The following is a 12,640-nucleotide window of genomic DNA, read 5'->3' as shown; positions in this document are numbered from 1 at the left end:
GGAAGGGCCTAGATTATTGGACATGGTGACAGCCATGGGCTGGTGGTCCTTGGTTCTATAAGAAAGCAGGCTGAGCAAAGCCACGGGAATCAAGTCTGTCAGTGGCACCTTTCCATGGCCTCTGATCCTGCGTTCAGGTTCCTGCCCCTTCTGAGATTTTACCTTGGTTTCCCCTAGCGAAATGTGATTCAGGATATGTAAGCCAAATAAAGCATTTCTTCCACAAGTTGCTTTTGGCCATGGCACTTCATTATAGCAATAGTAACTAAGACAGTAGCTCAGTAGTTGTCCTCATCCAATAGATTATGTAACCTAGTCCCAAAGTATGACCAGAGAACTTCACTAGGTTTAAAATGTAAAATGCAAAGGAAAAACCTGTCAGGAAATTGAGTGGAAAGTTAGCGTCTGGAAGCACAGCTGCTCAAAACAGTGCTTGCATGGGAATGGAGCACCCTTCGTGGAGCACCCTTCATGGAGGACCTCGGATACTACTCTGGGGCAGAGTCCAGAAGCAAAGGACTGATAGTTTCATTGCACCCAGGGTAGGTGAGGGTGGGGCATCTCTCTTTCTTCTGGCCCTTGGCTTATTGCTAAGTTTAGTGGGTTTGTGTCCTATGCTGACACCATGCATAGTCCACTCTTCTGAAGCTCTTAGAGCCACTGCTGACCAATCACTGCTCTGCTCATTTCCCAAGTGTTCCCTGCAGGCAGGACCATCTTCCCACTTAGCCTCAGCATCATCTGCACCAGTGAACCTTTCTAGCTTTCATGTTATGGAAAAATGACTCCTGCCCTCAGCAACAGTGGAAGATCCCCTCACTTCCTTCTCCCTAGAATGATCCAGTCTTTTGGTGTCACTCATAGCCAGGCCATTTTTGGCTAGAGTAGTGTGCTCTGTCTATCTTTCTCTTTGAGTCTGGAAAAGCCTTTAAATACACAGCTCATTTGTAAAACTTCCCCCTCCCAGAAAGAGAAAAGAATTAAAACTATTGAAATAGAAATCAGACCAGTGGCCTTGAGCCAAAGACCACCAGTTACTGCCATCCCACAATGGAACCCTCAGGCCACAGACGAGATGGGGGTTTTAGCAGGAGGCATCAGGGAATGTCACCCAGAGCTTGAAGGGCTATGCAGCAGTGAAGAGTCACAGGTTAACCCAGGGGATCGCTGAAACTGCTGTCATCTTCTCAGAAAGCAAGTGTCTGTTTACTGCAGATGACTTGTCTGTGGTCTCTAAGCATGCCATTGGTTTGGGTTTGCTGATGTTGAGGACTGGAGCTCCGGTTTGCAACAGGCTGTGGGGATGTGTTGGATGTGGTTTCTCTTCTGGTACCCCATTGCTTTCTCTCTCAGCTAGCTTTGAGGAAGGAATAGCCAATTTTTCACTTTACACATTAGATTTTGCATTTTTTTCCCCTGTGTTTGAGCTGCGGATGTGTTGGAGAGTCCTCTTGAGCAGGCTGCCACAACACACTTTCTAAGTTCAGGCTCCTCCTTGGATCCTTATCACCTGCTGGTCCTTGCTTTATCTCTCTGTCTTAGAGCTGTTAAAGGTCCCTTGTCAATGGCTCTTCCAGCCTTATTATAGAATATCTCTTGGAGCCCCTAGGACACTTGTAGAGTCTGTCCTCCTCAGTGACATCAAAGACCTTTATAATAGCTGGCTCCCAGACACCCATCTTCCAAATAGACTTAGAGAATTCTCCTTTTGGGTATTGCTTACCAACCTCTCCTGATCACTATAGTGAGTGGATTAAAAACAAAACAAAACTAACACAAAAACAAAAACATATGATTGATTTGCTGCAAATGTTCAGTGACCTACTCTAGGTAGAGATAATTAAGATCAATCAGAATTCTGAGGTAATTGTGGAAGTTAGAAGCATTGAAATATCACCTGTACGCCATTTAAAAACTTGTAATATGTGAGAACCTCTAATTTCTGACTATATGAATGCTGCATGTATTAATACAAAAGAAGTTTATCTATCAGTCAAACCATCTGATTCCTGAGTGAAACGCTGGTTAAAGAGCCACTGTTACAGAGGTTAGAAGATGCTAACATGCCAGATAGACGGAAGCATCCTTGTCACTTTTCTGAGATTTTGTTTTTTACCTCAGCGTAAAAAGTGACCAAATAGGAAAAGACATTCAGGTGGGAGGTAAAAGATCCTTGCCCCTTGCACACCCATGGGTGATCAGTTTGTCCAAAACCGCATTAAACAGCATTCCTATTTTCTGAACTTCTTTACCTAGGGAATCAATACCCCAGTTATTTCAAAGACAATTTTTTTGAAGGGACATTTCTTTTATTTATTTCTTCAACTCCTCATAACTAAGGAGCATCTGTGGCAATCTTTCTAAGAATGGTTTGTTCAGCCTATAACAGAAGATGACTTTTTAGGGATACTCGGTATGCACAAAGTGCACAGGACCAGAGCAAAATAGATGGAGATTTAAAATACAATGGAGCTTGTCGGTCTCCGTGGACCTTCCACTGCACTTGGAGAAAGACAAGCTGTGCTCAGCTTCTCTCGAGATTCTTCAGCTATTTGATGACATTGTGGTCAAGGTCCTGAGCTGAAGGACAGTAGCTAGGCTTCCATGTCATCCCTCAGGGTAAGGAACAGAGTTGTCTTTCCTTGAGAAACTCTACACAGGAGTACCCAAGCCACCATCAGTTACGAAGACCTCTGCAGGGTAGTTCCAAGTAATCAAGCTATCTCTTGATTTTACACTTTGCCAAGTGACTGGCATTGTCATATTTCAGAAAATTGAATTCAGCTTTATGAAACATATGTTTAAAAGCTGTACACTTTCAATAATTATGCTATAACAGCTCCAGTTTTTATGCAAAGCTAACTAGATATTGTCATATTAAAATAGCAAATCCAATTCATTTCTTATGAAACACATGTTTAAAAAAAATACACGGAACACTTTAATTATTTCAGAAGTGTTGAGGCCAGCTCGCCAGCCTACTGCATATTGCATTTGTTTAAAACTCAATCATGCAAAATGAAGACTCGATTTGAAAAATTTTAATAAAGATAACCAGCCCATCATGATATCATTTGAATGCTAATGGGCACTCCCATTCAGCCGGGGAGACTAGTGTCAACTTCGCTGGAGGCTCTTTATTCTGCAATAAAAACATTTACATTCTAATGATTTTATTAAAGCTCAGGAGCTGTCAGCAGCCCCAGATGACTCCCTGGCAAACTGTATCAGTTATCAACTCATATTGCCTTTATCAAAACCACCCAGCGGTGAGCCCACCGCCACAATGAGATGTCTGCTGCTCACAGAGGCAGTATTTAATCATTTCTTCTCTAGCATTGTTCTGCTTATAGAGCATAAATAAGAGCTTCAAATAACCCCAGAGTGCTGCTGACAAAGAAACAGAGCGCCGGCCCTATTTATTTTCCTCACATTCTCCAGGAGCCCTTTCTCCTGGACCCACCCCGCTTTTTATTTTGTTGTTGTTGGCCGCACTTAATTTTCTTTTTTTTTTTATTTACCACCCCATCATCATTCAATAGCTGTGAATTCCTTCTTCACCCCAACAGTAGGCCTTTTAGAGTCAGGCAGAGAGGTGACCCTGTTGGTGGCAGGGAAAATGATAGCATGGTCAGTGGAGACAGAGGGGTGGGCGCATCCGATGATAGGGTGCACCGGATGATGGCGCGAACCTGCGGATGGGCGCACATGCTGATGGGCGCACCTGCTGCTAAACAGGATAGGAACCTTTTCGTTAGCACAGAGTGATGAGTTTTAGGTGGAGGAGAAAGAGAGGAAGAAGGACTTTGGACAATACCTGTTTTTCCTGGTGCACCCTGAAGGCTGAGGAACATGTTCTTGCTGAGTGGTGGGGTGTGAGGGCGTCCCATGTTCTAGTCTTTCCTCTACTTAAAGATGCTCCGTGAAACTACCATGAGTGCTAACACTCACATAGGTAATGGTGAGGAACGGGAACCATTTTTGACCATACATGCTATTATAGAATTAAAGAAGATTATTTTTTCCCATTAAACCACAGAGAAAGCTGTACTGTCCCCCATGGAGTGTCTACTCTGCTTTCAGCAGCTTCCTGTTGTCCCACCTTGTGCCAGCAGGCTGCTTCTAGTGATCACCAGCATGTCTGATGGCTAGTAGCAATTCACAGATCGTGTTCAATAATCTTATAGCACATTGTTCCGCTACCACCTGGTATTATGATGGCTTCCAAAAGGTTTAAAGACCTTTGTATTTCTCTTTGTATGTATACATGTATGTATTGTATGTATATATGTACTATGTGTATTTATTGTTTGTATGTATATATGATTGTATGTATGTAATTCATGCATTTATTGCTTGTATATATGTATGCATTGTATGAAAATATTGTACGTATGTATTGTATGTATGCATGTATTGTATTTATTGTTTGTATGTATTTATTGTATGTAAGTATTCCATGTATGTATTGTATGTGTTTATTGTATATATGTGTATGCTTGTATTTTATGTATTAGTTGTATGTACTGTATGTATTATATTGTATGTATGCATATATTTTATGTATTGTATGTGTTTATTGTGTTTGCTATACATGTGTATGTGTTTTATGTCTTACATGTATTTTATATATGTATTGCATGTATGTATGTGTGTATTGTATTATTATACTGTATTATATATATGTATTGTGCATATGGCTCTTTGAATTTCAAATTTGAGTCTGGTCTTTTATTACTTTTATTATGAAACACAGCTTTGCATGTGTTGGGAGATGCCCCATCAATCCATTGCTTCTCTCTCAGATAGTCTATGTTAGATCACATCAGAAATAGATCTTCAGTGCTGAGAAGGCATTTGAATATCACAGCACTGACTGTTTATGTGTCTTTGTTCAGAGACTTAAAAATGTCATCATCTCCTTCAAGTTTGAGTAGGGAGAGGAAGGGTCTGTGCAGCCTCGGGCAGCTTTACCCTGAGGTCCTAAGGAGACTTGAACTCGATGCAGGTATGCTTCATGATATCAAATTACTCTTTGAGATTCATCTTCTTAGTAAAGAAATGTAAAATAAAAGTGATTCTAGACATGAATCTGAATTTCCATACTGACACAAACTCAATGGAGTGTGGGTAGGGCTTGTCGTCATTGTGAGTATGTCATGCATCTATCCGTCTTTCATCTTTTTAATTATCTGTTATCTATCTATCAATCAGCTATCTACATGTCATTATTTTCTATGATATACCCATTCATCTATCATTTATTTATCCCCTGATCTCTTATTTGTTAAATTATCTCAATAGCCTTGAATTTCATCTCTCTGTGGCTTTTCCTGTCACCTATCTAATGTTTCTTATCTACACATCTATCTGCCAATCTATGTTCTACCATCTTCAGTTTTCTCATCTTATTATATTCATAAATATATTATACAGGATAAATAGAAAGAAATTTGGTACCTAGTACAAATCAATGCATGAAGCAAAACAAGAGAAATACGTACTCTACATCCAGACACTACAAAGTTGACATAGTTTTAATACTCTGTGGAAAATATTAGAAATAATCGGTTAAATCTTTAATTGTTTCAAGTCACAGACTCTGTTTATATAAGATTCTATAGAAACTCATGAAATTGTGCATATGTGTGTATCTGAGCCACACATATGTGTTCATATATGATATAGATACAAATATGGAAATGAAAATGACATAGAAATAAACACAAAAATACATAGAAATAGGTATAGACACAGACATAGTTTGGGGAATACATTTAGACACAGACAGAGATACAGATATGTAGACATAGGTCCAGGTATGAATAGCATACACATAAAAGTATACATACATGTAGATTCAGAAATAGTGATGGGTATGGCTCAAGATGCAGACCTACACATAGACACACGGAGAGAGACATGGAATTGACGATATCACTTTTTCTAGAAACAGATTTAAGGACTGACTGTAGGAATTAGAAAATATCCAAAATCTTAAATTTCTCTGTCTTACGACAGGCAGAATTCCATCTTCTCCAGAAAAAATTCATTTTGATCTCTATAAATTTTCAACTTGTTGCATAGGGTTTAACCATACAAATGTCAGTAATTGTTCTGAAATTGTATCCTCTACATACCTCATGCCATATCTAGACCAGAGCTGATTAAATAATCTTCTGTGTCCCACCAAACTGACATGGAGTTAAACATCTTATTAGTTTAAACCTCAAGCCATATTCTAGCTGACTGCAGGATTTCCAGTAAGCAAATATGCATTAGTTTATCAATTTTCAAGAATTCCAAAAACCCTTGCTGTTTATGATAGACAGCAGGCATCACTTGGGGAAAGAGTCATTTGAAACAAAGTACCTGATTGTTTAAGAGTAGGAGAGGTCAAGGTACTCATTGAGGAATACAGAAGTGAGTGTTTAGGTCTAAGCCCAATTTTAATCTTCCGTATATATTTAACCCAAATCTCTAAACTTCAGAAAATTCTATTTCCCCATAACTTTGTAGGCAGACTGGGTCTCCCTGAAACTCTTTGTTCAGAGGAGTAAATCAATCATTAATGTTATCCTATGACACTTATCTCTGTCACTCTTGGCCTACACATCATCATCATCATCATCATCATCATCATCATCATCATCATCAAAACAACAACAACAACAACAACAACAACAACAGCCATTAGAGAATGACAATAGAGAAGACCCTGGTATATACATTTCTCTGGGTGAATGGGCACACTTAAGTCTTCCTCAGCAGAGTTATGCTGCCCTGGACAGATGGGAACTTAAGATTTCATCAACTTCAAAACTGACTTGGAAGATCGCTCCCTTCTGATGTGACTTGAGTTTGGGTTACCTTATGTACCAACTCTAATTTGGATTCCAAAATAGAAATACAAGTTCGTGGTGAATTAACAATACTATTTATAAATGTTCTGTGTATGATTGGCTAATCTGGGTGTGTTTCGTGTTGTGAGACAATAATCAATCAATAGCTCTGTGTAAAGCTTGTACTTCCACTGGAATTAAGGCCATACATTAGGCCACATCCCAGGCATGAGGCAGGGCATCATGCAGATGAGTAGAGGACAAAAGATTATTTAATAGGATGGTCGTGTGTGATCAAAGAACTTGACCTCCTTGTGGACAACATCACAGAGCCAACACAAGTCAAGTGTGAACAGGAATCAAGAGTAGAAGGTAGCCAGGAGGGGGAGTGCAAAGGGAAACTTGTGTGGACAAATATACGGCAACAACTCTTATGGCTAAGACCAGAGCGTAAAGGAGGCCTTGTATCATGGCTCTGTTGATAAAAACATAAATAAGATCACCATGTACTGTACACAGAGGCAGACAATGGCCATTCATGACAGGTGAACTTGGGACATGTGTCTAAATAAGATATCTTAGATTATCAAGAGCTATTCTGATACTCTTCATAGAAACTCATTTAACTGGAGGGACTGGGATTCTTGTAGACCTGGTTCTGCAATGGTCTAGATCTATGATTATGAGAGAGAAGGCCCCCGTAGAGAAGCAAGATGGGGAAGATAGTTGATAACCTTCAGAAACTGAGGTCTGTCTCCTGCGTTGCCACCCTTGAGAGCCAGTGATGAGTGTCTGACTCATGCCTTCAGGCTGTGTGAACCCTGAAGAAGCACACTGGATGCATGCTGAACACACAAGCAGAAGAGAAAGAAGACTCAAGACAGAGTCCTGATGCTTGACACTGTTCTGAGGCAGCATGGGGCCCTTTGTGGGGATGTAATAGATAATCCACCGTATTACTCATGCTAACATGTACTTACAGAGGTGAGTGCTCATAACAAACAAGCCCACTGGGGATTCATGCACAAAATGGAGCTTCTGGTGTGGTAGATCTCCACTCAGAGATTTGCAGGTATGTATGGAGGGCCCACCAAAACTCCCAGCAGCATGTACCTTTGCAGCTGGAGGAAGCTTCTCTCACTTCAGGATCCAAATTAGTGAATTTCTGTACTGGTGTCCATTCCTTCCACAGTGCCTCTTCTGCTCCAACAAAAGGGCAGTCATTTACTATCTGTCTTAGTTAGGGTTTTACTGTTATGAAAAGACACCATGACCAAGGCAAGTCTTATAAAGGACAACATTTAATTGGGGCTGGCTTACAGGTTCAGCGGTTCCATCCACTATCATCAAGGCGAGAGCATGGCAACATCCAGGCAGGCATGGTACAGGAGGAACTGAGAGTTCTACATCTTCATCTGAAGGCTGCTTACAGAATACTGACTTCCAGGTATCTAAGATGAGGGTCTTAAAGTCACAATGGCACACTTATTCCAACAAGGCCACACCCTCTAATAGTGCCCCTCCCTGGGCTGAGCATATACAAACCACTACATTATCCCTTCTTTAGGACTCTACCATCTGGGAGCATTCTTAACATCCTGTAAGAATTCTCATGGTTAAACTCAGTCCCACAGGTGGGTGCTTCTTAGTGGAAAAGAGATGAGGAAACATGGGTGGTTTCCTCAGGGATCTGCCTACTTAGTTCCTCTATTTTCAGTTTGTCAGTGCTAAAGTCATTTCACTTAAGAAGTCAATATTAATGGCAATGGACTGCCTCTGACCTATCCAAATAAACATATAAAAGGTAAAAAGAAGTAACCTTGCTTCCTATCAACCCTTCTTGGGGGCATACATTTCTCTCTGTCCCCTACAGCCTGGAGTGTGTGGAAGCTCACCCTTCTCACTGCATTGGTGGCACTCCCACCCTTACCCCTGCTCCATCTGGCTGGTGAGCAATGATGATAGGGCTGCATCTGCCAGAGACTGTCAGACAGGGACGCCAACCCTCATGCTTCCCTCCTTCCTGCTATTCAAATGAAGACATTGGCATACAGGAGCACATTTTTATAATGTGAAGTAAATGTCAAAATGGGAAAAAAATGTCTTATGCACATGAATAATAGAGAGGAAGCTTCAAAACCAGCATAAATCATTATTTTGGCAGGTAATTTTTTATATCTTCCTGCAGTATCTTTTTTCTATTGATAAATTTATCAGTGTAAAATATAGACCATATTTATGAAATGAATACATATGAATTTAAAACAAGGTACAATTATGGCAGTGCAGCTTTGCACAGGCAACTCTGGGAGGGAGTTGAGTGGGACCCCCTTCTTCCCACTCATAAGTTTATTACTTTTGCAAAAAAAAGTGTTTCTTTAGGGCTTCGAGGCTCTGACAATTTTAAGATGGGTGGTAATTTCATGTGGACAAAAATGACATGAAGAAGGTAAATGTCATTGTTTCAAAGCAGAGCCCTGGTGTTCTTAGGCTGGTGGATCAATTAAAACACGAGGACTCACCCTATAAAGAAACAAACACAGAAGTCAGGAGTCAGCTGTTGGGGAGAAGTTGGCCATGACTTTTCATTCTCCTTAACCACACCGAAGGGCAGACACAGTCTTCCACTTCTTGTCCCTCTCCTTTGGATAGCCTTTCTCCTTGATATCTATCATAGAGGTATTCTGAATCTCTACTTGAGAACCTCAGGGACCACAAGATCCTTCATTCACTTCCTAACACATGCTTGGAACCAGCTTATGCATCTCTAAAGTGTGCTCGCATGAATGTGCACACATATGTGCACCTGTGTAATAAACTCTGTATGCATGTATATATTTTGTGTACTCATGTGTTCACATTCTGCCTCTACTGCCACTCAGGTAAAGAGTGCTGAGATTGTTGCCAGAAGAAAACCTACCAGTATTGGCTCCACCAGCCCAAAGCCTATGAGTCCATTGCAGCCAGCACATAGCCACTGCTCCTTGCCTCAGCAGTTAAACTCATTTTGTGACCCTCCTCACTATCAACTGTGATTCTTCCTCAACTCTACAGTTCGGATCAGGCTGGCTGCCTGAAGAGTCTCCTCCTGTGACATTTGGACATCATAAAGCTGTGTGTTTCTGAAAGACTGAAAAGTGCTGTGGTCTTCATGTCAGCATTCATAATCCAACTGTTAGAACATGTTTCACCCAGACATCCACCATATTGAAATCCTCCTCCCACTAGTTTTCCCCAGCAACCCCCTTTCTTCTGGGTTAGCTATGCACTCTCTTCTGCATGGACCACCACTGAGGACCTGTGTAATACAGCACACTTGACTTCATATGATTACACCACCCATTGGGTAGTAATCATACTTTAATAATCCATTCTTTTCTCAGTCTGCATTCCCAGCTGATAGTTGTCAATTAATAAACGCCAGTTGTATAAACCCATATGAAGGGTCTGGACTTAATCAAAGCAGAAATGAGAACACAAGACCACTGGCCAAGCCTACTGCTGGGTTAGTGGGCAGCCTGGCAGCTCTAGGCAGTGAATCATCTTGACCACCTTTTCTGGAAAGAGCTCTCCATGGATTGTGGTTTATTAACCACTAGAAGGCCACACAAGTGGACTTCCACCATTGCCCTCACCTTTTGCAGGCTATGGAGAAGTGTGACTCCTTGTATGCGTTCATCTGTAATGTGCACAGCAGTGTGCTTTCCTCATGGGCTTTTCTGAGTTTACTACAGTATGACTGGCTCTTAACTCAGTATCAGTTGCCATGGAATCTTACCATGTTGGGCAATCTCCCTGGCCGTGTTGATGGGGAAAAAAAATCATAAACTGTCTAATGCATGAAAGAAGGGATTAAAATATTTAATGGTATGGAGAGTCTCTAGGTAGCACAGAGGTGAAGGGCTATCTAGGTTCCACTTGGGATAACTACCACGTACCTGGAGTCTATTGTTTTTTTCCTATCTATAATTTTCTGTTAAACATTTGCCCACCCAGCTCATATGTTTGAGAATGAACAAATTCCCGACTGATTTAAGATGTCATATTTGACATTTACTGCCATTTAAATTTCATTTGATATATTCAATATTTAGAATGTAAAACTTTGTATCTGAGGCAGAGTCAGACAATGGGAAAGAGCAGTTGAACTCACTGAACCCAAGTGTGACACGAATTCTCCCAAATAAGCCTACATGAACCGTTGGTTTAGACCACGAGGTAGTTATGACAAGCTGACGTGTACCCGTCAAAGGGAAAGTGAGTGTGGACGGCCAGCTCTGTGGAAGGAAGAGCATGCAGAATGGCTCTGGCCAGGAGCTGAAGGATCAGACTTCCCATCAGGTGATAGGAGGAAACCAGTAGTGGAAATGCCAGCCTTTGCCAGGGAGGCTGTGCCGCTCAGTGTAAGAGCAATAAACAAATAGGATTCACTTAACAGCCTGGATACCCAGAGGCCAGACATAATAGCTTAAAAGACTCAGAAATGCCCCCAGGATTCCAGGGGGAAAACCTAGGTGGTAGGAGAAAACAGCCTGTTCTTTGGAGCTCAGAGAAAGATGATCTGCAATCGTGAAAAGTCAGGAGAAAAAAATTAGCTAATGGAAATGGAAAAAAGCAGGGCTAGTGGAGTGGTTTTTCTTTTTCTTTCTTTTTCTTTTTTTCAGCAGCCTTCAATCAGCAGCTTCTAATTGACTCCTGATGAACGCATCCAGGCGCCATGACCTGGGATGGTTTTCTGAAGTCCTGGTGATGCAGAGTTGATAGTGAGGACAGATGACAAAGGGGGATTTCTTACTTACTCAGGAATTCTTGCCTCTGGTCCCAAACACCACCAGGAATAAGATTTGGAAACTGACAACGAGCGGTGGGGTAGTAGGTGTGAGCTAGGAAGCCTGTATGAGGCTTCTGTGACTGACACACTAATTTCTTCTCTGGGTATCTGTGTCTTCTGGGGGCTGAGCCTTTTGGATTTTAATTTGTTGGTATCTGTTTTCTGAGAGGTCGACGCGGCTCCTCCACACGTTCCAGTTTAATATTTTAAGTACCGAAGGGTTATCAACACAGTTATCATTGTGCTTCCTTGTATAAGACTTGACGATAACCCCTCACCTCAGCCCTTTCTGGCCTCCAATATCTGGTCACAATTGTTTTTCTCCCACATACATTATTAATGGTGCTAAGGTCACACTCACAGCTCAGTCGGCCGTTTGTTTACACCCCTGCTCCTTCCAAGGCACATGAAGACAAATGTTTTCCTTTTCTACAGAACTCATGAATACCCCCAGTGTGGGTGCTTCTCCATAAGGAGAGGTGTCCCGGGATGTCCTGGAGCATCTGTGTGGGCTTCTGCATTAGGAACTTATCTTGGTCACTGACGGCTTCTTCCTCCCTTTACCCCACCCCCATCTGCATCGTCATCTTTCATAGATCATTCCTACCGATCAGAGGAACACATGGCATCCCAACCAGCTTGGTCAGAAAAAAAAAAAGAAAGAAATCCACAAACAGGGTGGAAGTGGAAGGGAGATAAGTTGTTAAATGGGAAACGGTCCCTGGAAGTGAGAGAAAGGGGGAGGATGATGGGGATAACTGTATGATCCAGCTGCAACACACACATGTAGAAAAGAGACAACTGAATCCTCTCTCCTGTATAATTACCCTCTTTTAGTAAAAAGGTTTCCATTCCTTATCAGCTTCCCACTTTGCTGCTGCTGCTTTTCCTTTCCGCTGTTCTGGGTCAACCTCTGCCCACTTCTCTGCTGCCCTTGGGCCGCTTGGCTCACTCCATGGCTGGGGTA

At 41.6% G+C, this 12,640-nt stretch overlaps 1 long non-coding RNA gene across 1 annotated transcript; it reads left to right on the top strand.

Annotated features, from left to right (window-relative positions):
- The first annotated feature begins 8,374 nt into the window (after window positions 1-8,374).
- Window positions 8,375-10,279, top strand: LOC134484856 (uncharacterized). The gene is made up of 2 exons (XR_010062659.1): window positions 8,375-8,476; window positions 9,725-10,279. It is a non-coding gene; the product is annotated as an uncharacterized LOC134484856 (long non-coding RNA).
- Window positions 10,280-12,640: the final 2,361 nt, after the last annotated feature.

This window comes from Rattus norvegicus, chromosome 1, assembly GCF_036323735.1.
Source record: "Rattus norvegicus strain BN/NHsdMcwi chromosome 1, GRCr8, whole genome shotgun sequence".
Lineage (NCBI taxonomy): Eukaryota > Metazoa > Chordata > Mammalia > Rodentia > Muridae > Rattus > Rattus norvegicus.
Note: the sequence above shows the minus strand (reverse complement) of the source record. Positions and strands in the feature narration are given on the sequence as shown.